General features: G+C 31.7%; 1 protein-coding gene across 2 annotated transcripts in view; it reads left to right on the forward strand.

Moving 5' to 3' along the window:
- Window positions 1-27,903, forward strand: part of ELP4 (elongator acetyltransferase complex subunit 4) — a 209,775-nt gene that overhangs the window by 95,395 nt on the left and 86,477 nt on the right. The window lies entirely within an intron of this gene.

Below are 27,903 nucleotides of genomic sequence, written 5' to 3' on the forward strand. Positions count from 1 at the left end.
AGTAAATGCTCAGAGAGCAATGGCTTTTGGGTGATGTGATAGTTATCAGTATAGTCGGTGCAATTTTTTTTAACAAAGACATAAAACAGCCAAGCAGCCTTGACAAACCATTTTGTTTAATCTCTTTTCAAATGAAAAGCTCTTAAGCAGGCCACTTGTCTTAACTGCTTGAAACCATTAAAAAGAGAGAATTGCCACCAATAAATTAGCATATTTTTAACTTCATCACCAAACGATGGTCAATGTGGCTTGGCACTGCTTTGGTGTTTGGGACTTCACCCTTAAGTGACCACTTTGGCCCTTTTTTGACCCTTTGCCCTCTTTAAGCTGGCCACTTGATAAGGTAACTTAATGGTTCTCTCTTTTTCTCTTTCCCTTCACATTTGCAAGTAGCACTAACCTATAAATCATTGTAAGGGCCCTATCCAGTGACAAATTAATGTGCCCTCCTCCTAATTAATGGTCATCAATGTCCTTAATTATCTAATCCTATTGAGAGCAGTTAATAGTTAATCAGGCAGCCAGTTCTTCAAGCAGGTCATCTCTGCAGGAGTGTTAGAAGTTTCTCATCTGGGGATACTCCCTTCAAAAGCCACTTAAAGCCAAAAGAGCGAGAGTGTAGAAATAGTGATCCTTGAGCTAATTTGCTTTAGTTCTCAAAAGAAACCATTGAAATGGAACCCAACACTGTAATTGTTCAAACACTGTTTCAGTTTTTCTGGTAGAATACTGAGTAGTTTACCATAATATTGCTTAAAACTTTTAGAGGGATAAAGTTTAGTATCATGAGGAGACCATGCTTATCATTTTCTTTTAAGTTGAATTTATATTTTTAATGAAAGATATGTTTTTTCCCTCTGTGTGGCCCTTTTCCCCCCAAATTTCTATTCTGATAACCACATCTAAGGTATCATTTCTATTACCATACAAAGTAAGCAAGGTGATCCCCCAGTGAAAACAAATATTGTGACCAGAGAAGAAAGTAATACAGTAGTGTGAATCATGTTTATGAACTCTCTATCTCCCTCTTTCTCTTTCTCTCTCTCATTGGGTCTTACTGGGAGTTGGAGGGGAAGGAAATAAAAAACTTAGATAATGTCAAATGGGACCTTTCCTTTGAATAACTTTAGTTTCTAATCGTTATTACAATTTACCGTTGGTGCTGATCAGAGATCTTTTATTAACCACACAAGTTTCTGTTTCATTTTCTCTCTTCTTTCTGCTATGCTAAACTAAGAATCATTATAATTGGTCACCCTATGGTTTGTAAGCAATATTTGGAAAAAAAAAAAAACCATAGACGGTTGTTTTTTAAAAAGCTAATATTCAATATAATTGATGAAATCCTATACCTTTTTTTCTTATAATCTAGTCAGTAATGTTTTTTGGTTTTGATTTTTATAGAAATATAGGTGAAACACATTCTAATTAACTGATTAACTTATGCTATAATATTCAGTTTAGTGATTAGAAAAAATGTAAATTAAGAGATCAGACAAACCTAATAGAAGCACATGTAGGTATAGTTACAACAGAATAAAATCATGTGGTTCACCTAAGATTAAATGTTTAACATATAGCATTGTACATTAGAAAATGCATATTCAAACAGATAGCAAGTTTTGGTGATATCTTGTAAAAACTGGAAACAAAAGTAGAAATGACCTGAAAGCAATTAGTTTAAGGATTCCTTTACTGTATGTAAAATCATCTGTCAAATGGCAGTGTTTTATTATGCACAAAAAATATTTTTTAAATGGCCTGATATTTTTTTAAAAATAAAATGTATACTGTACTAATCTTTAAAGTCTGAGACTGTAATATACCAGACATTGAATCTGAGTTTTACTTTTAGAAGTGAAAGGTGGTTTCACAGGTAAGGCAGAAATAACTTTGCTGATTTCATATAAATAGATTTGTTGTATGTTGGAATTTACTCTCAGTCACATGGTCTCAAAAGAGGGCATAGTTGGAAAGAAGGGGCAAAAGAAGCAGGGTATCAAAAAGTGCAATGATTTATCTTTTTAATAATAGTTACCAAAGGCCTTTAATAGGTAGAGCAACTTTAGCTCGTAGTCTCTAATTTCTTTAAGTGATTTGGAGAAGGCAAAAGACTATTTCTTCCTTTGGAGGATGAATTGGCATTGTCCAGATTTGAGTGGAAATGTGTATCTAATTATAGTTAAAATTTGTACTAATACCTGTAACTGTAAAGCTCAATAAATTTACCCCTCTACAAAAGCCATAGCAGAATCATGTCTATACTAATGACATTAAAATCCTGGCAGGCTTTCTAGATAAGTAAAAGAGAAAGTCTAAAGTTGGTTCAGTATGTCTTCAGGTTAAACAAAATATATTTCCAATTTTTTGAAACTGATAATTTTTACAAGCTTTACATGGTCAAATACTAGTATATTGGATTAACCATAATATACGAAACTTATTCCTTGACCTTACCCAGATTAAGTTTACCTGACCTTACCTAACTTGCATTCAATCATAGCAAACATTTATTGAGCCATGTTTGTGCACCAACATTTTTATATAGTGATGAAATATTTTAAACAAAAGCTTTACTAAGATGTGACAGCAGATTCAATATATAGAAACTGTGTCTTTTTCATCTTTATATCTATCCCAGAACTAAGAACAGGTTCATTTACTTAGTAGGTATAAAATCTTTGCTGAAATTTATGTAATATAGATAAATTATGAATGGAGTTTTTTAAATAGTCCAAATAATATAGCTATAAATATTGTATAGGCTCCACTTGTCAAGTGACCCATACATACTACCTTCTCAGTTACATGTAAGATTTATAACATGGGTACATAGCTTCACTTCCAAACTATTAATAAAATAACTATTTTAACTTGTATTTTTCAGTCTATAATTTTTGCTTCTCTCATCTTGAGATTATCATTAACCAGTTTTTTCTTTACATTAGTAATTACAATATATGTTAAGTAAGATTTGGTAGAATTTGAAATGTGGCTGAATATAACTTGATAACATCATAAAAGCAACATTTTCACGTGCATTTAATATTACTTTGCAATTTTGATTTTATATTTTCAGCTTGAACATATCTTAGCACATTCTAGTAATAAAATTTTTTAATATAATGATAATAATGTGTTATTACATTAGTTGCAATATCTATTTAAGGTTACTACAAAGAGAGTTTCCACTTTGACAATCGGACAGTTTTACAGCTCTAAGAATCAGTGTTTCTAAGGTCAAGTGGGAGAGTGTGGTAATTGAGTTACACTGAAATATACAAAAGACACATACTGTTTACTACAAACTTTGAATATAAGGATAAATGTTACTTATAAAGCCTACAATTGGTCCAAAAGTAATAATTATCATAAATAGTGTATATATGTGGGTCTTGTAGACTACATGAATATTAAGAATGGAAAATGTCAAAGTAAATGAAGTTTATTCAAGGTTATCTTATCATACTTTACCCCTAATTCAGAATACAGGACCTTAGTACTAACTCTTCAGTCACCAAGAATGTTTTATCACAAAATAATTGACCAACCAGTTTTTATTAAGTAGCTTTTATTTTTTATTTACTTAATAGACTCATTCTTAAGTATCAAGACCAAAATGGTAGATCCCATCAGTATAAATTAGATGTATAATAGCACTACAATATAACTTGATATGTAGAAATATTGGAAAAGCATAAACTCTTACAAGCTACAAGGGCACTAGTCAAATATAAATGCCTGGCTTGGAATTAAGTAGCATTACGGGCCATAGTCCAATATACCTTTTCTGTTTATGATGCCCTTCACAAATACTGATTGCTATTTTAATTAGCTTTTATTCCTAGATATACTGCAGTTAACAAAAAGAAAAAAAGTCAAAGTTGAAGACAGGCATCTATTCATGTGGATGAAATCATTTGTGAAAAGTAAACCCAAATTAACATTTTTTAACAATGGAAAGGTAATTTTTTACATGCTTACATTTTAATATATTCATTATATTACCATCCTCATATTTACACTTTCATTCCCAAGTGATACAGACATATAGTAGTGTCACAGAGGTTTTACAAAAATCTTCAGAAGTTGGTTTAATACTTACTATACTCTATGTATTTCACATGCCATAGTGAACCTATCAAAAGTGCATACCACCTTAAGGAGAACACAGTTTTGAGACTCTGTCTAATCCTATTTCTTCCCACTTTGGAATCTTAATTAGAAGAGATAAGAAAAAAAAAACATCATTTAACTAAATTATTGTCTTGAATCTGTAGCAAAAAGTATAATCCGCAATTGGGCCAATTAGTGAACCCCATAGTTAGCTATGCTGCAGCAAACAATTTGATTAGATCTGACACCATCCTAGTTCCCACTGTTGTTTTGCCAGGTATGATGGTCAGACTTCAAAGAGCTTGAGGCATCAGCAGGGCAAGGTTTGGAGGCCAGCTTAGGTCCGGTTGTTAATCTCTCTGCTAAAACCACAGCAGCTCTCACACAAAACAAGCTTACACGACACAATCATGCGGTATTAAAGTTAGGGTTGAGTCATGCCAATTTGCCTTTGATTTTTTGATGATTGACCAAAGATGGCTACATGACTAGACACATGCTAAAAGTATACTGATTAGGTAAGTTCCCAAAATATTTGAAGTATTTTTTAACTTCCTATATAAATGTTGTGAAAGCTTATTCCCTTTGATCAAACTTTCCAAAGTAATAGTACTGTATTGGGGAAAAATGAATATTTCTTACTGGCAGCCTGAATATCAAACTTTTCACTTAACCACTTCATATAAATTTGTCTTTACATTAATAATTCCATAAGGAGAATGTTAAAGGAAATTGTTTCTAAGTGGTAAGCTTTTGAAAAATCTATTAAGCACTTTCAAAGAAAAAAACATTTTTCCCTGAGTCATTTATGTTCACTGACAATTTTTCTGAAATTTCTTTATAATTGTTTTCCACTTAAATGTTGAGTAAAGTGCCCTTCCAGGATGTGATTGCATAAGTGTTCTTTTCTCTGCATTCTGATTTGTTGAAATATTGCAGTTATAGTGACATGTTTCCATTCTGAGAAAAGCCTACGGCTGCTTTAGTATTATTCCGAATGATTGAAACTGCCATCTTGCTGACTTTCCCTCAGGCAGCATAAGGCCTGTTTGCTTTTGTGTTCATTTCACATGCTTCCTGTTAGTTTGGCTGGCAGAACATCATTGCTTCATTTGGCAAGGAAGAGTAAATTCATGTTTGGCTATTATATATCTTAAAGTTTCTGTAGGGTCATCAACGCCTAGGTTCTTAAACTTCTAATTGATGACATCAAATGAATCCTATTTCTTTGAGAAATATTGTTAAAATATCTTATGGCACCTTGACTGTAAATAATTTTTATATAAAAATTTTCATTTTATAAGTTGAACTTAGGGTCTAATATTTTACATTGCACTATTTTTTATACTTGTAACTACATTTACTCAAGAAATTAAAGGAATGCATATGTTTGAATAACAGGATGGTTTGCACAAAGCAAAGTCAAATGTTGAAAATTTTGCTAATAGTCTTCAGCCCATGAGTCTCTCATAAAGATACTGTGGTACCTGTGGTGCAGTTATCTCAACTTTGAAACCAGGATGATACAGACTCTGCATTGTCTAAAGATCCAAAAGGAAAAAGATCTTTTTCCTGAAGATCATCTTCTTCCTAAATTTTGCATATACATTTATGTATGTCTTCTGTGGTTTTGCCCAGTTTATACAATACTCTCTGAAATATTTCTCCCCACAATGTATCATTTATGGTGTCTAAGGAAGATAGGAGAAGAGAAAACAAAAAATGATGGCAAAACACAGCTGTTCTATTTTATCACCTAAATGTATTTTTAAGTCCCTAGAAGATAAGAGGATACATTTTATTAGTATGTCCTCCCAGGTGCCTTTAATGCCAATGCTTAGTAAATATGGTATCCTTGAGTTTTGTGTTATAGTTTGCTTTGGGGATACTTTTGTATCCCAAGCATTTCAAGTTTTCTTCTGCCTCAGTGCCTTTGCACAGCAAATGTTCAGAATGCTCATCCCGTCAATTCTTTCAAGGCCTTTAATAAGTTAAATTAACTCTCTCAGTCTCCACCCTAGAGAAGTCTGACTGGCCCATCTGAAGTATTCACTAAGTTACTTGCTATCACGTACCATTTTAATTCTTAGTGTAATATTTATATATTACTATAGTTATTCACCAGTTAATTTATGTATTTTCTCATCCTCACCAGTAAAATGTAAGCTCCTCAAGAGTAGGGACATAGTATGTCTTGTCTGCAGCTAAATCCTGAGTATATGTAACCAATACTCCATAAATATTTAAATTGTTAATGTACTGTTTTTAAAGTAATTCATATCTACTTTAAGTTTCTTTAAAAACATGTATTTAGTATCTCATTTGTTCTAACATTGTGTTGGGTGCTTTCACATACATTACCATATTTAATTTTTATTTAATACTCACAGGAACCCTGTGTACAATTACACACATTTTTAATATATATAAAAAAATATGAGTTGCATAGCCTTCCTAAAGTCATAAATCTGTGGTCAAAGCCAGGATGAAATTCAGATCTTCTAATGCCGAGTGCAGAGTTATAGTGGAAAGCTAACATGTTTCAGGAACTCTGTTAATTATTATTAATTTAAAAATAAGTTTTATTAAGTATTTAACAGGAGCCTGGGACTATTGCATGTGCCTTATATGCATTATTTCATAAACCTTACAGCTACCATATAGCATTATTATCCACATTTTACAAGTGAGGAAACTTAAGGTTTAGAGAAAGAAAGCAGCTTAGCTCACCCAAAGTCACAGAGCTAATAACTGGCAGAAATGACACTTAAATTCAAGTCTGTTTTATTCTAAAGCCTATGCCCTTAAACACTGTCTGCCATGCCTGAAGCTGTACTGCTATCTCATCTTCAGTATGTAAGCCAGAAAGCCTCTGCCCTGAAAGATCTACAGTAAGAAATAGATTTAAAAAAAAATGCTCAAAAAATACATATGTATATGTGTGAGATAGATATATAATATATATATTCTTTTAACATTCTAGTTAAAAATTTTACTGTCCCTAGCAAGCATTTCTACTCTGTTTTATGAAATAACATCATAAAATTTAGACTGAATTAATCATAGCCTCTCCCTTATATAACAGGATGTGATTCATATGTATGTGAATATATTAGGGTGGTAATATTCTTCTTTACTTATTTTTTACTGATTTCTCATAGGTATTTTATTATGGAAAAATTAATTTGCAAAAACTATAGAGCCATTCCCTAAAACACTATTCACTTTGATAGGATTTCTAAATACTAAATAAGGCAGGGAAAGTATTCTGTACAAAGAAATGTTGTTTTCCTTGTTCCAGTCATCTATTTTGATTTGATTCAAGAATATGCCAAATTTAATTATAGTATGTTAGTATTGTATTCACTTAGGCTCTATATTCAGGTACTTTTGCAAATGTTAATTTGCTCATAGCTAAATATTTTTATATTGTATTTTATATTTTTCTAAGTTATTTTACATTTTTATCTTTGGAGCATCAAAAATTATCCTGTGAGATAATTAAGGTATATACAACTTAGAAGTTAATAAGGGTCTACTCAATTCAATTTTTCAAATTCCTAATTTCTGCCTCCTCTTTTATCATAACTGGTTCTAATAAAGGTTTGATTCATTCATACTGAAAGGTATTTTTTTCTTTTGTAAATGTTTGTTGGAAGTTCTTTGAATACCATCTTAATTAAGCAATAAATCTTATGAGTGCAAAGTATTTTCCTCTTTTTTTGATTAATATTACCAAAAAGTTTCCTGAATTTTAGTAATATGAATAAATTGTGCTTCTCATTAAAATATGATATTAAATATAAATTATTAATTTTTGAAAGGTACAATTGGGGACCATAATAAATAATAAAGAGAAAGTAGGCTATAATGGAAATACCTTTATCCCCAAAACTAGTAAAGCAGTTCTCTTATTTGAGTAGAAGTTAAAATTTTGACAAAGTTATCACTGTCATAAGTCAGTGCCACAGTGGACATTTTATAGAGTAGCCAGTTCAGGTTCTTTGTATCTGGTATAGTGAAGTTCACTGAACTGTTTTGTCAGGTGCTGTCAAGTCAACCCACCATTTTTGTAGAGAATCAAGCTAAATCATTTTGGCATGAGCCTTCCAGAAAAAAGATACCTAATATGAAGGGTTTAATGAAATTGAGTATTTGGTTTCAATTTTTTTAAGACTGTCAAAAATACATTGCACTCATTGAGAAATTTTGGAGTAAATCAGTTGAAATATCTGACCCCATGCTTTATTGAAAAATTATTTTAAGTATCATTGCCTAATATATATAATACTTGGAATGTATTTGGGAATTACTTTTTAGGTATAAGATTCTTCGCTGAACATCTCAAAGTAATAAAACTTCAAAGTGTATAGTCATTTAGTAAAAAGAGAGAAGTGTCTTATTATAATTAAAATTTTCTATTATGAAGTGAAGCTAATATCAATTTTGATAGAACTGTCTTTGTTTTAAAGGCTATTAACACCAAAATTGTTTGATTAATTGTTTTATCTTTAATTAATGAATTGCTTATGAATATTCTAAATATTTAATTCTTATGTGATTTTTTTAAATCTTATCTTTCTGCTCAATAGTTATTTAAAAGGTAATATTATATGGTAGACTTAAATGCCTCAAACTTCATTTACATACTTTGATACAGGGTGTTTTTCATTGATATTTCTGCCATTGCCACTCAGTAACCTAAGAAATATTTTACTGATTTGTACTGTAGCTGTGGTGTAGCATTGAAAAAGCTAGTAACAAAAGGCCTCTTGGTGCAATTAAAGGTCACTTGTACGTATTGTAATAGGCTACTCATTTACAAGATCTTTGTGAAGGGTCAGTGCTATAGCATGAAATGTATTGCCCTTGTTGATCCTGTAAATAAATGGGTCAACTTATATTGTATTCAGTAGGCAAAGGAAAAGGCTAACACAAACTAGCTTATTAATATTTTACAAATTGCTAAAATGTTGAGCAAAGCCAAATACAATAGCACTATATTCTTTACATAAATACTTACAGGAAATTATTAGAATATATATTAGCTGCTTATACATATATATACATATGTATTTGTTTGTTTTAAATATATGGATCGTGTCCAAGTTTAGCAAACCACAGCACAGTGATACTGCTGAATTATTCTTTATCATAAAACAAGCATGTTTCAGAATAGTTAAGATTTATGCAATCTATTTTTTCTGTATTGAAGTTCAAAACTTGTCGGGGATAAGTATGAAAAAGGAATCAAACTCATAGTGATTTATTTTTAATTATCTTTCATAGCCCTTCCAATACTTAGGAAGAAATAATGGTGGTCCATATGTAAAGTATTAGTAATATCTGTACTGAATGAACTAATGATATTCCATACTGAATGAAAATAATATTCCTTTTAATATACTTATATTTTACATATTACATATATTTATGAAGTATAGGTCATTTTTCAGTCTCAAAATATCAAGTTTTAAAAATACACTAATGAAATAAGTTTATTCAGCGCTTTCTAGATTCTTTCTTCTGAATTTCCTCAGGCACACAGCAATCCCACATACACACCCTTAATTTTTTTGGTGGGGGTTGCTTTGTACTTTCCAAAAATTAAATTTCTAGTCAATGCCAAACAGATCTTCTAGGTTAAACAAAAGTAATTCAACAATGATTTGAAACAAGAACCAAATGAATAAAGATAAATTACCCTTTAAAAGCCTGTAAGACTGACTGGTCTATAAAAATACTAAGGTCAATCATTAAGACCAATCAAGAAATAAGTAGCCAAGAATAGCTCTGATCCAAGTAATCTTCTCTGCTTGTTATTTAGCTCTTAAATATCCACTCTGCTCTGTTTGTTTTTTTTTCCTTCCATACTTTAGTACAGTGAAAGCATCATACATTTCCTTTATAAAATGTCAAACTTTGGGAAAATGTGGTTCTTTTAGCGGCATAAGTGCTATAAACTTAGGTCTATTTTATTCATCATTGTATCCTTTTTTCCTAGTTCAATGCCTGATCATGTAGGTGCTCTTCAAATATTGAATGAATGGATGAACTAATGAATGTCCTCTTAACACTGCTGAAAACATATTAGAGGCTGTTTACCATAAAAATCTCACTATTTCAGACCACATGGAATAGACCATAATAGTGCTAATACAGTTTTCTATAGGTGCTTACTATACTTATAAGGTTCTTCATAATAAAATAACCTTCAACAAATATCAACTAATAATATAAGGAACTGTTACTGCTGAAATAAAGTAGAACGGTACTCCTCAAAAATACCAGATAGGAAATGAGGAAATGTAATTTTTAGGTAACAATACATGATTGATATGCTATCTGAATCATGATTTAGTTGTTGTCATTCTGTTGCTATTTTAAAATTACTTTGAATGCTTCATCTTAAAAGATTAGATAATAAATTTTCCAAATTCATAAATGTCAGTAAGAGGTTTCCAGGCTGGTTCCTTATATGAACTATTAGATTTAGATTAGGTTTCTGAAAGTCCTCCATAGCCAACAAGAATCAATCCTAATTCCCTCCTTTAAAGTACCTGTCCTAGGTAACTTCATTTGACCCAGTAGTTGCCTGTATATATTTTCTTGGCTTTGAACAGAAAAAAATTATAGAAGATTTGTGAGATTCATGAGTTACAGATGAAATATTTATATAAGATCAAATTGAATACAACATTTTAGATATTGTACAATTTTTATTTAAATACACATTAGCAGTAAGTAACTAATATTACTTCTAAAATGATATACTTTAGGGCTATCATTATAGAAGAATCATCCCATGGACCTTTTTGTGCATATGAAGCTGACAAATTGCCATCTAGTTCTTAGTTTGGCTTCTTAAGAATTTCCTCCTGGTAATCCATTCTGATTCAGTTAGAAATTTAAATTAATGACAATTATATTCAGAAGAAAAGCTTTATAGTGTATGATTTATAATTGAATGCATTTTCTTCACATATGCTATTGACTTAACATGTAATTCAGTCAAAAAATAAAGAGTACATGCAAAGATATTTTGGGATTGTGATCTACTCCTCAGAGTACCATAAATATGGGCCATTTCTTTTCTTTAGCCTTCATTTATTGTAACATTCCCATCATTTTACTGGAAAGATGCTTATGCTTTGGTCTGTGTAAAATCAGGCAAGTAGAGGACAATACTAAAGCAACTATGCCCCTGTTGCATTAGAGCATGACATTAGCAAACTAGTGGCCCGTGGGCCAAATCTGGCCCCCCTATTTTTTTAAAATAAACTTTATTGGAACACAGCCAGTCCTATTCATTTTGCTTGTGGCTGTTTTCACAGTACATCACTAAGTTGAAATCTTACGGCCTACAAGACCAAAAATGTTTTCTATCTGGTCATTTACAAAGAAAATTTGTTGTAAAGAAAAACCCCTACTTTAGAGGGCTATATACTTTAAAGAAAACTTACTGAGAGAATTGTCAATTGGGGGATATGATTTATAGCCTTAAATTTAAACTTTATTTGAAAAATAATACAATCATTTGATGTGTAATTTACTCTTGTAAAATGTATGCAGTCTCTGAGAAAATACCTAGATTTTTTTCAAACAGACTGCATTAATGTCTCTTTGAGAAAATACCTAGATTTCATAAAAGGTTAAAATTGGAAGGGAGCTTAAAGTGCTTCAAAGCTAGCTTCTCATTGTGTGCACATATTTTCTCATCCAGCCTCTGTAATCATGTGGAACTCACTTTCATAGAGGCACCCCATTTCAATCTCTACCAGATTCTTTCAAATGCTAAAACAACCTCTCACCCATTAGTACTAATTTTGCTTTCTGAAGCCACACATAAATTGCTATTTTCTGTGTAATATTAACAGATTTACAATAAATACCTAATATATGAGACACCATTATAATTTGTATATATATTTTCTTATTTTTCCTTAGATTATTTCTTTTATAAAATATTATAAGTTAAATTAAGCATTTTATGTTGTTTATTGTACATTTAACTTGGAACCTTTAGCATAAAGCCCCTATAATTTTTACATCCCTTTAAAGCAAACTTTTGCTGTTTCCTTTTTAATAAAGCATTAATTAGAAATAGAAAAGTAATAATTTTGAATTCTGAGGTTAAAATGCTTTATAGGTTCATACAATTTAAATGTTAAAATTCGGTGTTTTTATTTGTAGCACATTTGAGTATACAAATGACTTCAGATCATTAAAAGTGACAAAATCACAATTACATGTGATATTTTTCAGTTCTTTATTATAATCTATTTAAGATTATTTTACTATATGGTAAGTTAATCAATATGTAGCATTAAACTTGTAATGACTAAATATTAAGCATAAGGATATATTTCTATATTGAGCATAAGAATATATTGATCTTATCAGCAGAAGTATACAAAAAAGGTTAGCTGTTCATTAGCCATACTATCCAGTGTCTATAATTGAGAGTCAAATTAAAACAGTACGTTTAAGCGGGCACTATGCATCAAGACTTGCTTGTTTTTTACTTTACTTTTTATAAACTCTAGGAATTTCTTAGATAAGAAAACAAGATCATACTAAAGTTTAAAATGTAAATATATTGTTCAAAGTAATATTGGTCCTGGTAAAATAGTTTTTAAGCCACAGGAGACTATAGTTGGAATATTTTGGCATTTTAGTCAGGAAATTTAAACATGAGGGCATTTATACTCATAATTGCTTTTATTTAAATTAATGCAAATCATTATATTTTTAATTATATAAATACTAGTGTCCTTGACATTTGAAAATTATTTTAAAATTAGGTAAAACAAAACTCCTTTTTATAAGTGTTTATAATGTAGAATAGAAAAGAAGATTGCATGAAACCACACAAAAAGGACTCAACTTAGTGTTTTCAGCCTAATAAAAATGTTGTAAAAATACTTGTAAGCTTGAAAATCACACTAGCTATTCTTGTTTCCAATTCTGTTTAATATATTGTTCTGTATGATTTTATAATAAACAGATTACTCCTTGAACAGGAATTAAGAATAAAGCTGCCAGGAAGGGGTTTTGTTGTCAGAGTAGTTCCCGCCTCATGTTTTGTAAGAGATTTCATGGTCCCATTGTAAAGAGTAGATGATTTAAAACGTGTTCCCAAGATAAACTTTCCCATTGTCATTAATGAGGATGGATAATACTGAGTGACAAGTGCATTAGGAATGACACAGAAAGAGCTGTTAGATTTGTCAGAGCGTATCACTTCAGGCATTGACACTTGAGGACATTTCTTTTTGTGAATATTTGGTTGGGGGGGGAATCTGATTTAAAGATACCAAAGTTTGTGTTTGCTAATAGAAGAATGTATTTTACAATTTATAAATATGTATTTTCCAGTGTTTAGAAAACATTTGGAAAGTTATTTAGATTAGGTTCTTCCACATTTTAAGTTCCTGCTTTTATTATATCCTGATTTCTTCCTAAGTCATCAAACTGCAAAACATTTAAAAATATTAAAATATTTACACAAAACTAAGTTTTCCATTTGAAAAAGTCTTATTTCTTGGAATATCCAGCTAAAAATTATATACATTTTAAAAAAATATTTTGGTGTCTTATTCCTGTATATAAAAGGAGACTCTTTACTCTGCATTGCCTTGAGAATAAAGATTTTGAAATAAGAAAATACATGCAATTTGTATCGTCTCTCTAAAAATACATTACTTTAGAGAAACACATTTTAAATATTAATCAGTGAACAATTAATTATGTGTGACTTTTCTGGTATTTAAAGTATTTCCAAACTGTAGTATACCTCTCAATTTCAATTTTGAACATACAATTGGCCACTTTTTCGCCTTGATTCATCTTTCGTGCTGCCAACCAAATTTTGTCTCTGTATACCTTTTTGACACTAATAATGACTGAGTCTCTGTTCATTTGAGTTCAAGATTTCCCAAGCGGCAGTTTGGAGCTGGGATAAACTATCTATCATGATTGCATACCACTAATCTGTCTCAACCAAACCACCCTATGACTGAAATTACACTTGACAGTTTACCTCTTCTTGATGAGCCTGAGGTGAACATAGCTACAGACCATCCCTGGGAGGACATGGCAACTACTCCATATGCTAGGGAGTGTCCTTTTATTTGTAACACAAGACTGAAACTATGACTATAACAGAAAGGAGGTTTCTCTCTCTCTCTTCCTCTTTCTCTCTCTCTCTCTCCCTCTCTCTCTCTCTCTCTCTCTCTGTCATATTTCTAATTTTCAATAGATGGTATTACTTCTATACTATAAAACTTTTTTACACAAAGCTGGTAAACATTTTCTGCCATTATATGTACTATCTATATGTTAGCTACATCATGTGGTTAAAAACCATAAAGTCATTTTTTTGAAATAATTATGCTTTCTAGAATGTCCTATTACTTATATGCCACAGTTGTCAAATATCAAAGATTTCCTATTAGTATTTGACTCTCACGAGAATTTTCCAGTTCTTAAAACAGCTCAGTAAGTTTTTATATTATAAAAATGTTTCTAACAGTTTAATTCTCTCATTCTAACATAAAATATCTTTCAAAATCAGTTTTAAAGTCTTTAAAGATTTTTTAAAATATATTTGAAGAAAACAATAAATTGAATACTATAGCAGAAAACATTATTTTGATTGTTTTGATAAAGTTTCCTTATATAGATTTAATTACCATTTTTACCATTGCTGTGTAAAGTGTAGAAAAAAATGGCTACTTAAGAAAAATACTTATTTACTGCCTTACATCCTTTTTGTGAAAATGTCTTCCATTTGGAATCAGAAAATATCAAACATTTTGAGATGATAGACAAAGAGAGATTAAAGGAGTTAATGATTAATATCCTGGAAGAAGAGAAATCTGAAGTAAATTTCAGGAATTGTATATGCAGAGTTTAATAGTAAGGCTAGTTTTTACAACCAGCGTGGAGGACCAAGTGAATAACATACTTAAATTGGAAATGGAAAGATTGAGGTGATTTATACAAAGGCATTTGAAAATTAAGATGGTTTTTCACAGACCACATATAGATAAATTTATGATAAAATGAAATCTATTTTAATTTGTCCTGGATTGTTGAAATGTGATTCTACCTAAACATGTTTAGATGGCCTGAAAAGCGTGGCCTGTAAGTTAAGTCATTAGATGAAGCACTTAATAAGCTATTTCTAATTGTCCTTTACTTTTAATTATTATTCCTCTGGAAAGATTCCTTTTGGTATTAGCAGTATTTTCTATAATCTTATGAAGCAATAGTATAATCATTAATGCATTCTAGACAAAGTTTTTCTTTCCAATTTTAGTATATGTGCTACCAAAGTGAGCATAGAGACAGTTTTTGTAAAGCACCTAATGTCAAATAACCATCAGCTTTATTTTGGAAATTTATGTAAATTAATTTCCTGATACCACAGAGATGATTACTTAGTATAGTGATTGAAATATTCTTATATTTTTGGATAAATATAAGTTATTTTTAACAAATAAACTTAATCTGCATTAACTTTATTATTTTCTGCTTCTTTTTTTTTTTTTTTTTTTTTATGTTGGGTTCTCCCTCTATTGCCCAGGCTGAAGTGCAGTGGTATGATCATAGCTCACTGCAGCCTTGAATTCCTGGGCTCAGGTGATCCTCCCCACCTCAGCCTCCCTAGTAGCTAGAGCTACAGGTATGCACCACCACACTCAGCTAATACTTTTATTTTTTTAGACAGGGAGGTCTCTCTGTGTTTCCCAGGCTGTTCTCAAACTCCTAGCTTCAAGAGATCCTCTTGCCTTCTGCCAGGTTGCTGGGTTTACAGGCATAAGCTACCACATCTATCTCTACATTATTTTTATTTTAACTAATATAATAATTACCAGTGAGCTATGTAAGATTTCAGTAACATCACCTAAAATAAGCATCCTAAAGAAAACTGTCAAAATAAATTCTTTATATATTGCCACACTTTTTTATTTCAACTATATAACTTCTACCACTGAGCTGCATAATGTAATCCAGTAACATGTATTTCTGAAAAAGGAGTATTATCAAAGTAAATTAGTAAACTATTCATATGTATTCTTTATTCCAAAAGCAATTTAAGGAAAAAAGTCTCTAATTTATATACTGATTCATGCTAGGCAGCCTTAATTTTGTGCTAAATTTTAATTTAGGCAGTAAAATCTGATCCATTCATCTTATCATACCCACTTACTCCTCCCATCTAATTATATGATCATTAAATGTACTTTTTTATTATAGGATGCATGTGCATCATTTTTTTAAATAAAATTGCCCATTTTTCCCACAAGCATCTATTTTCTAATCAGAAGAGTTGATATTACATTGCTTTACAGTAAATATTCTAAAATTTAAAAATGGTAATTATTGAATAGTTATGATCCAAAAAAGTGATTGCTTCAGTTGGAAAGCAGAATTTGTTTATTTTAAGTTTAGAAAGCAAGCAAATGAAAGTGATGTTTTATGTAATATTTAAATAATTATGCTTTTTGTTTTAGGTTTTAATATAACCTTTATACTTTTAATATATTTATATGCATAAGCACAGTATACCATGAATCCTATAAAAATGTAACAAAAAAGTAAAGTGGTCATGCCTTTTAATAACTTATATAAAATTATCCTGAAAAATGCCTTATCACTATTATATAAGGCAAAATTATTGTGTTCTTCAGACTATTTTCAATAAAATGATCAGCAACACTCTAGTCACTTGTTTATTTTACACATCACGAAGGAATTGTTCTTCCCCACTAAAATACTGTAATTCTCCTTTCTTTGTTTTAGATATCAGAGTGATATTTCCTTTGCAGGAGTGTGTGTGTGTGTGTGTGTGTGTGTGTGTGTGTGTGTGTGTGTGTGTGTCTTTAAGAGCCCTGTAGAGGGAAATATAAGAAATCTGTCAGATTTTTAATATCCTGACCTGGGGTGAAACAATTTGTTGTTTTACTATAATGTACAGACTGGGTCAGTTGAAGTTTCAAAGACTAATCATGTGAGAGTGAGATCAAACATAGATGTTTATTAATTTATTTAGTAAATATTCATAGAAGTATTTTTAGGTGAATTTTTGATCTGGTCCAATGCTTTTTATTAAAATTTGTGTCCTTAAGATTTGGCCTCTGGCTGCCTCTCTAGGCTCACCTCCTGTCTGGAACTTGCAGCTTGACTGTCACTTGGAGTCCCCACAATGGCCCATTCTTACATCACTTTTCTGGTCTTTTGTAGATGCCAAAAATACTCTCCCCTTTCCTCCAAGTATTTCTGCTAGATCAATCTTAGTCTTCGTTTAGTCCTCAACTTAGATGTCACTACCTCTAAAATGTCTTTCCTGATTCTTCAAGACTAGGTTAGGTGGCCTGTTTCTGAGCTCACAGAGTACCTTATAAATTATCTTGTTATAGCACTTACATTATTTTAATTTCCTGTTTTCTTGACCTCTCTTCACCATATTGTAAGCTAGTGGCAGAAACTGTCTTTTTCTTATTCACAGATGCACATTTTCCACAGCACCTAACATAGGATTCAGCATATATTAGGTGTTCCATAAATATTTGTTCAATGAGTAAAATAATAATAATATGTGGAATTGTGGTAAATACCTGACTACTATTTAATTAGCTCTCCATATGAGTCTGGGTTGTTGGCACTTTGGGGAACAACATTAGTAATCAATTCTCCAAGCTCAAACTAAACTGTTTAAATTTTCCCTGGTTACCAAACTATTTCTTGTCTTTAAGGATTTACACCTTCTACTTGGAATACTCCTCCATATCAATGTGGAACTTTAAAAAAAAAATACTTTAACACCTAACTTAATCTTTCCTTCTTGGTAAAGATTTTGCTAGCTTTTTCTCCACTCTGCTTATTCTTCTCTACAAATACACTGACTTCCTTCTAAATCTTTGGATTATGTAAAACTCACCTTTTTAATGGTGAGTTTGTTACTTAATGCATTAAAACCCTATCAAATAATTTTGATCAAATTTAAACGCATTTTTTTAGCTGCTCTATGTTATCTCTTCCTCTTTCCTCTATAGCCATGTGGTAGAGATTCAGTATAGATACCTATCAGGATGACTAATTAAGGCCAAACCAACTGAGCATTTAAAATGTACCCTTCAAATAGAGAGGAGGTGCCAAGTTGATAACATCTTGATAACACTGGATAGTAATATCCCATGGGCTTACATATTCATTGTTCCTCGTCAATTGACATTTATATTTATCACTTGAGTGAAACATGATTATTTTATGATAATTTGAATCATTGTTTAAAATTCAGTTTGTGAAATGTTGTATCCCTGCCATCTTCTTTTACCATTCCTTTAGAGGATTTGGAGCCACTCTGCTCTTTAGGGAAGATGATTTTTCCTTCTAATTGTTACATAATAAGCCTCATTGTTTGCCAAATAGGAGACTTCTTCTCTCTTTAAGAGTAATAATTTTATGCTGCAGACATCAAAGATGAGGACAAAAATGACACATTGTGATTCTGTCTCCATGACACTCCACAATAATACAAAGCGAAAAATTCAAGCAAAGAGAACTTTTTGCTTTTCCCATGGTGTCAAAAATCATATTTCTCAGATTTTTTCTCCAAATTACAAATTAAAATAACATTTTTATATCATTTAGAAAAGTATCATTATATCTTAAAATTTTATTCATAAAATATTCCCCCAACTTACTCTTTTCCATAAGGTTTTTGTTTCCTAACCAAGAAATAGGAATTACGGTTCCTATTTTTTATTTATTTTCAGCTATTTTAGTTAGAGATTTATTGCCTTAATCCATATGTAATGTGTTTATCACTTAGGAAACATTTTTTAAAAAACATGGGTTACTAATTTTGTATAATGCTATAATTATATCTTTCATCAAGATAATTATGTAAAAGTAAATAAAGGTAGGGCTAAGATAATACCTAATTTAGGATGCCTTTCAACTGTATAATGCTTATAATTAAAGATTTCAAACAGAAAGTAAAGGGACTTGATTTTCTTACACATCAGCCTAATTTTCAACATAAAACCATAAAAGTTAGCTGAACGGTTTCTTTATTTACACATTGAATCACAACTGTCCACTTGGAAGCTTTTTAGACCAAAAAAAAAAAAAATTGTTAATGTGTCTTTACACTGGAGCACAGAACTTATAAGATGAATTTTGTGGCTCATTTGACATGCAAAGTTGAGAACAGAAATGATTTAACTAGTTTAATGCCATTAGAAAATATTTAAGATTTGCAATGGGAAATATGTGATTATTCATTTCGTGGTAATTAAACCATTGAAAGAAAACCTCACACATTATCAGTTATTTAAAGTAAACATCATGCATTACACATGATTTCATAGATTTAAGACATTATATAATAGATAATAGCTCACTAAATGGAAACATAAATAAGATTTTATGTCTTAATAAAAAAATATTTTCCAACTTTCCTACTTTTTTCTGGGTGGACTGAAAGGCATACAAGAGAAACCTAGCTTAGCCTAGCACCTAATAACTGTCACAGACACATGCAAGTATTTAAATGCAGACAACTAAACATAGATACCAAAACTTGTATCCTCACAACAACCTTTCTAATGGCACATTGAGCTCTCTGCCGAGTAATGGCTGCAGCATCTCAAGGTAGAAAGAAGCAGCAAAACTTATTTGTGAACTCACTGTGAAAAGCACTTTTCTTGCCTGACTTTGCTACATACAGAATTCTGTGAACCTCTGAAGCAGCCTTGTGACCTAAGGTTTAGCTGCTAGCAGCTAAAATAGGTCATCAAGCTCTAGGTCTGCTACGATATTACCATTCTGTCCTTCCTACCAAGAACTTTGTTTTAAGCAGGAACTGGCTTTTAGCTGCATAGTATTCATTTTTGTTTTTATGGGGACAGTTTAGAAGGTGGATGGGGGAGGTGGAGCAGCAAGGCTTATGACTAAATAGTCTACCCTTCAACCCTGATTTCTGATAGAAATAGGAAAACCTCCAGATACCCTCTGAAAGGACACTCCCTGGCTTTCATCAGCCTGCTCCTCTGGAGTGAGTTTTAAGTAATTCATAACAATGGAGCCAGCATGACTGTTCTCTATACTAATTGTTATTGTATGATTCAGTAAAAGACTTCTCTGTTGCAGAAGTTTCCAAGGAACTATTCATAATGTTTTGTATCAATTATTGGATAATTGAAGCTATATCAATTATTGCTTTTTAAAAAAAAGAAGCAGTCATTTGGGACTTGGAAGTCTTTTGTTATAAGCGGATTTTGTTATAAAGGCATTTGTTAGAAATGGTATTTACTCTATCTAGTATTATGAAAACCCTATAGTATAACTCTTTAGGTATGATTTTTATTGAGCATATGTGAACTGAAAGTATAATTCAGTAAAACAGCTATCATATACACAATTCACTGAAATGGTTTTCATATAAGCTGATGATATTTTGCTAAGTATGGAAGTGTAAAACCCAGAAATTAATAAAACTATCAAGGTATGACAGTAGTTGTTGATGATTTCTCAGTTGCCATATTTTTGGTACATAAATTCCAATCCCATTATCAATCATCCATTATAAACTCAACGGTTTTAATTATCAAAATTTTATATGTTATAGATATGAATTATTTAAAAGGAAATACCTGTTAATATATGTTTAAACATGCCAAATATGTTTGGAATTTCTTCTATACAATATGATGTGCCAATATTCACTTCTTGATTCTTTTGATAATTTATCTAATGAAATACTAATTAGCTCATAGTTACTCTATTTAACAGAACTGAAGAAGTATTTCTTAGAGGTGGTATTCATTATAATACTTAAAATGTTCATTCAAAATATTTCTCAGATAATTCCTTGCTTATTAAAATATAACTTATTAAGATTGCCGTGGTTCACAAGAAATGTAGTGTGTGGCCATAAAAACAAACCAAATTATGACCTTTAGCGGTATCATGTATGGATAATACTATTAGCAATTCATCAGTCTATTTACTGCATTGGAGAAATTAAAGTCATTGGTATTGTTTTTTAAAAGAAGTGTACAACTGAATAATATCTGCATAGAACCTCTTGAAATTTTTATTTAATAAAGCATTTAAGAATAGAATATTATTTGGTAACCCTTTCTGAATATCTTAAACATTGTAAACATTATAGAACATTCTGTTTAAGAAAGGATTACATCAGAGCATTGAAGACACAGTCTTCACTAACTAAATATGAAAAAAAATTGCTTCTGAGTTGCTGTGTTTAATTGCTTGCATGCTCTTGGCATCTTAATAGGAAAACCTTTAAGTGTGATACTACCAGTCATCACCATGTCTTCAGTTGACACATTTTTTTAAATGAAAGGTAGAAAATGAAAAAACATGTATTTCTTCTAATTTGAATAGAAGTCTGTATTATAAGTGTATTTGGAAAGCTATACCAAAACAGCTGATATGGAAAGGAAAGTCTCATTTATAAAACTGTTAATATGAGTTACCATTTTAGCTTGACCTTCCAACCATTTTTCTTCATTTTACCAGTTGTATATTTTAGGATTGGAAGTAAATGGAGGAAAAACCTTGTTCCCTACAGCATTGGGGTCTTCATGTAAGGCCTGTTTGAAAGATGCAAGGGCATGGTTTTTCTTTCAAACCTGGAGACTTTCATAAAATTAAACATGATTTATTCAGAAACAGAAATTCCAGGAAAATTTACATTTATGAATTGTATTAACATTCTGGCTATATTAAACACGAGGGTGAATGTTTCCTCTTTATATAATAGAGGTAACAATGTCTTTATTAATTGAGGTTTCTACTACCTAGTTAAAAAAAAAAGCACATGGATTGTAAAGTATGCTAGGTGTACTTGTACACAGTGTGGCAGTAACAGCTATGGAAATTACTGAAGCTAAATGCTTAGTAACTGCTGTAACCCTCTTTTTCCTATTTTATTGCTAATACTACAGAAAGACAATTCATCTGGTTTCCTGAGCATATAAGTTCTTTGCACAGAGGAAAAATCATCACTGACAAATAGAAGTGCAGAGTAAGGGCAGGGAGAAGAAGAGATTGTGACTGATCGAGCAGAGTTCTTGCCCCCTGGGATCATGAGAAGCTAGTATGATATAATGATTCATGCATTTAATCATTTAAAATATATATTTGTTAAGCATATACAATGCTGAAGTTATGATGTAGGCACTATGGGAAATGCAAACACTATATACATGGTTTCTTTTCTCATTTCACTTCTTAGGTACTTATACTGTGGAAGTTATGAAAGAAGTTCCTCCCCTCTAAAAACTCCATAGTTAAACCACCTTTTTCAGGTGTTTATCGAAAGATTTTTTTCCTTCCTTAAGTACAAGGAAACAATTACTATTTACCCAACATGTAATCTGACAAAAAATTCTGTTGACTCTGCTTTAAAATATATTCATATTAATAATTAAAACAGTTTTTACCACCTCTGATGCTACCAGTCAGTCCAAGCCATCATCATGCTTTGCCTAGAATATCGTAATAGCCTCCTAACTAGATCCCTGCTTTTAACCCTGACCTCTTTCAGTCTGTTCTCATACAGCAGGCAGGAGTATGATTCTTTTAAAATATAAGACAGGTCATGTCATTTCTCTGCTCAGAACTCTCCATTGACTCTCCATCTCACTCAGAAGTCCTTTGGTGACCACCAAGACCCAACGTGACCTGGCTGCCTTAACTCTCTAATCTTATCTTTTATTCCCCTCCCACCATTTGCTCTAGTTCAGCTGCACTAGCCTCCTTTCTTGAACACACTAAGCCTCGAGGCCTTTGCTGCCTAGTCACTTTGACGGAAATGTTATTTTTCAGATCTTTTCATAGCTAACTTCCTCGATTCCTTCACATATTTTTTAATATATCACCTTAATGAGGCTTTTCCTGACCATCCTTTTCAAAGTAGCAATTTATCCCCATTCTGCCATTCACAGTCACTCTTAATCTGCTTCTTTTTTTCCATAGCACTCAACACCTTTTAATATGCTGTATAATATTCTTATTTATTATGTTCGCTTTCCATCTTCCTATACTGTGGGCTTCACGAGAACAAGGATTTTTGTCTATTCTGTTCTGTTTAGAACAGTGTCTGACACATGATAAAGTGCTCAGTAAATATTCTTAAATTAAGTTTGTATGTCTCATTTCTCTCACATCATGGTTCCCCCCTTCCCTATTTACATTATATTTTAAAAATGAATGAATTTGGAAGCTAATACTACTTATAATATCATTTATAGCTCTCATTTATTAGGTACTTAATATGTGTTAGACACTGTACTAGGCACATTACCTGTATTAACTCATTTAATCCTCCTAGCTAGTCCTCAGAGTCAGATATGGAGGCTTAGAGATATTAAGTCATCTGCCCAAGGTCATATATCTAATGAATGGCAAAGCTCCAATTCAAGCCCTTAAGAGACTCCAAAGGTCAAGCCCTCTTTGTAGTTTTTGGGTTATGGCCATCTTTAGCAAATTTTATTGAATATCAATATTCTTATTTATATTTATTAAACAATAGTTGACTAAAAGAATTACGCAGCATCAACAGTGAAATTAATTGCATACTAGTTTGCCTAATGTCATCTCTTTTTTTCAAGTAACTATGTATTTAGAGAGAAATACCAGTTTATCAGGGTTGGAACTTTATAATATCACGTGATAAAATGTGATACTGCTTTTAGATTAAAAGGAAAGAATATGATATGGGGTATATCCTTAAAGAAGACTTAGGAGGATTTGGAATAATCATACAAGTAGGGTGTTGAGTAACATGAATTGATTTGTTCAAGAAGAATAAAGGAAACAGAAGAAAAAGCATAAAAAGTGAGGCAATGTTGAGTGAGATGGTAAAGATCATATTGTTCATGTGGTTTTTTTGTTTGAGCACTCTCTAAAATAACTTTTTAAAACCATGTACCTCCTCACACATTTTTAACTTGACATATAAAATTTTTCATTGTAAGTTTAAATATTGACAAAAGATATGATTTCTGACCTATTAAATATATACTTTAAATATATTTTCATCAAAACCATGAAGTTATGGGTTTAGCTCATTTAATTAGTAGAAAAGGTCCATAATATAGTCTAATTGGCAATCATTATCAGATTGATGAGAACAAAGTCCAACTTCATTTTTTAATTTGAATAAACAGTTTCTAGGACAGTTTCTCCTTACTTTTTTTCATTGCCATAAGTTTCTCCCATAGTTATTATGAAACAAGATACAACCCCCTTTAGTTTTTCTTTGGTTCTATATTTATGGGACTCTTCCTTAGAAGCAATGTACCATGTGCTATGGGAAAAAAAGTTAGCTATGATCCAGGGTGGATGAGAACTATGCTTTCTTTTGTCAAGTTCAGCTAAGTGGGAAAGGAGAACCCGGAGACTGTACGTACATTTTCAAGTAAATCAGTTTTAGGACAGAATAACTATGGAAATTGAGGGTCTCAAAGTTGAATTTCTTTAAAACTGTCCATGCCCACATAACCATTGGAAGGCCTTTGTAAAACCCAAAGGGCATGTATTTTCCAGTTTTAAGACCTCTGCTTTATATTATGTAGTACATTGAAATTTAGAAAATACTTCAATTTTTTTTCGTGGCTATAGTAGTTTATTGAAAATGTCTACTTGCATTATAACCCACAAAAATAGATCTTTAGCTTATGCCAATGTGATTTTAAGGAATGGAATTGAATACTTAACACTGATGTAAACTTTTTATTTAATTAATAGACTTCTTTTGAAGAGTTTTAGGTTTACAGGAAAACTGAAAGAATATAGAGTTCTCATATACCCCGCATCTACCCTTCTTGCAGTTTCCCTATTATTAACATCTTACATTAGTGTGGTACATTTGTTACAATTGATAAGCCAGTATTATTACATTATTTTTAACTAAAGTCCATAGTTTATGCTAGGATTCACTCTTTGTTTTGGATGTTTTGTGGATCTTGACAAATGTATGACATGTATTCATCATCACAGTATCATATGGAATAGTGAAACTATCCTAAAAATTCCCTGTTGTCTACCTATTTATCCCTCTCTCTCTCTTTCCTCCCCCTCATCCCTAACAACCATTGATCTTTTTACTATCTCAATAGTTTTCTGCCAGTTTCAGAATGTCATATAGTTAGAATCAGACAGTATGTAGCTTTCTTTTTCTGATTGGTTTCTTTCCTTTACCAATATGGATTTAAAGTTCCTTCATGTCTTTTTGTGGCTTGATAACCCATTTCTTTTTAATGCTAAATAATATTCCATTTTATGGGTGTACCACAGTCGTTTCTCCATTCACCTTCTGACGGACATCTTGGTTGCTTCCCAAGTTTTGACAATTATGAATAAAGCTTTGTGTGGACATAAGTTTTTAACTCATTTGGGTAAATACCAGGGAACACAGTTGATGTCTCATATGGTAAGAAACTGCCAAACTGACTTCCAAACTGGCTGTACCATTTTACATTTACACCAACAATGAAAGAGTTCCCGTTCTTCCACATCCTTGCCAGCATTTGGTGTTATAAGTATTTTGGATTTCAGCCATTCTAATAGGTGTGTAGTAGTATATCATTACTGTTTTAATTTGCAATCCCCTGGACATATGATGTAGAACGTCTTTTCCGATGTTTATTTACCATCTATCTGTCTTCTTTAATGAAGTGTCTATTTAGATCTTTTGTCCATTTTTTAATTAGGCTTTTTTTCTTATTTTTGAATTTTGAGAGTTCTTTGTATATTTTGTGTACCAGTCCTTTATCAGATAGATGTTGAGGATAGATTTTCTTCCCGTCTTTGACTTGTCTTTTCATTATCTTAACAGTATCTTTCTCAGAGCATAAGTTTTTAATTTTAATGAAGTCCAAGTTATCAATTTTTTGCTTTCATGAACCATGCATGGTTTTGATGCTGTATCTAAAAAGTCATTGCCAAACCTAAGGTCACCTAAATTTTCTCCTGTTATTTTCTAGGGTTTCATAGTTTTGTGTTTTACATTTGGGTCTGTGATCATTCTGAGTAAGTTTTTGTGAAAGGTGTAAGATCTATGTCTAGATTCATGTTTTTGTATGTGGATGTTCCACATGTGCCATTTGTTGAAAATAGTATCCTTTTCTCCATTGAATTTTCTTTGCTCTTTTGTCAAAGTTCAGTTGACTATACGCGTGTGGACCATTGATCTACTCATCTTTTCCTTCACCAATACCACAATGTCTTTATTACTGTAGCTTTATATTAAGTCTTGAAGTCAGGCTGAGTATTAGTTTGCTAGTGCTGCCATAACAAATACCACAGACTGGGTGACTTAAACAGTAGGGATTTTATTTTCTACAATTCTAAAGGTCAAAAGTCTGAGGTCACATAATCAGCAGGGTGGATTTCTTCTGAAGTCTCTCTCCTTGTCTTTATAGATGGCTGTTTCTCCCTGTGTCTTCGCTCTGTGTGAGCACACGTCTGTGTCCAAATGTCTTCTTTTTATAAGGACTCCGGTCGTATTGGATTAGGGCACACCTTAAAGACCTCATTTTAATTACCTATTTAATGACCTTATATCCAAATATGGTTACATTCTGAAGTACTGGGGATGAAGGCTTTAACATATGAATTTTGGAGGGAACACAATTCAGCCCATAACAGGTAGTATCAGTCCTATGACTTTGTTGTTCTCTTTCACTATTGTGTTGGCTATTATAGGTCCTTTGCCTTTCAATATAAACTTTAGAATCAGTTTGCCAATATCCACAAAATGGCTTGCTGGGATGTTTATGGGGATTGCACTGAATATATAGATCAAGTTAGAAAGAATTGAAATCTTGACAATATTCATTCTTCCTGTCCCTAAGACTGGGTTCCCCTGGAGTTTTGTACTCTTTAACATGCACCCTGAGTTTCTAGCAATTTGTCATTTACAGTTTAGGTTTTCCTACTCTTCTGGTACTCGTTCCTGTGGAGATGTTTTCTCCCAGGGTTTTGCTCAGGTAAGTTGTGATTCTCTGGACCCAACCATCATTTCTACAATTTGGGGTAGGGGTGCAGGAGTTTGCCCTGTGACCTCAATTCTCTGATGCATCTGAGATTGGTTGATCTTCAGTTTGTTCAGCTTTTTACTTGTTGTGAAGTCAGGAGTGATAACTTGCAAGCTCCTTGCATGGAGGACTGGAAATCAGAAGTCTCCAAGTTACTTTTTATTATGCAGCATCATCACTAAGAAAATTAGACACTTGTTAGTTCCTTATTGTACAGAAGGAATTGAGTTAGGCATAATAAATACATTATATCTTGAAAATGGCAGGAATCTCATTTTGCTAAAATGATATTTACGATAATATTTCTGTATTTGCATCATTAGTTTTAAAAACATATATACCCTAGAGCATTGGTTTGGAAAATGCTGTGACCCTAGTAGTTCCACAGAGGAGCCTCTGGAATTGCTGGTTTGGGTTTTGGGTAGAAGTGAGTTCAACATACTCACCCAAGCTTGAGCCAGAGCATATCTGTTTTATTTGTTGTATACATACCATTTGAAGTAAGGGTTGGACAACTGAAAAATATTTAAATCCACTACCCTTGAGTGTTAGAAGATGTCATCCTAATGTTGTATTCCATAAGCTGCACAATGGATGAAACTACCTCATGAAAAGCTTCTTTGCAAAGTTTAGTAATGAAATTGTTAAGAAAAACTCTAAGGTAGATTTATTTTCTTTAATGCAAAGTGATAATGTTGAAATA

This window comes from Lemur catta, chromosome 7 (assembly GCF_020740605.2).
Source record: "Lemur catta isolate mLemCat1 chromosome 7, mLemCat1.pri, whole genome shotgun sequence".
NCBI lineage: Eukaryota > Metazoa > Chordata > Mammalia > Primates > Lemuridae > Lemur > Lemur catta.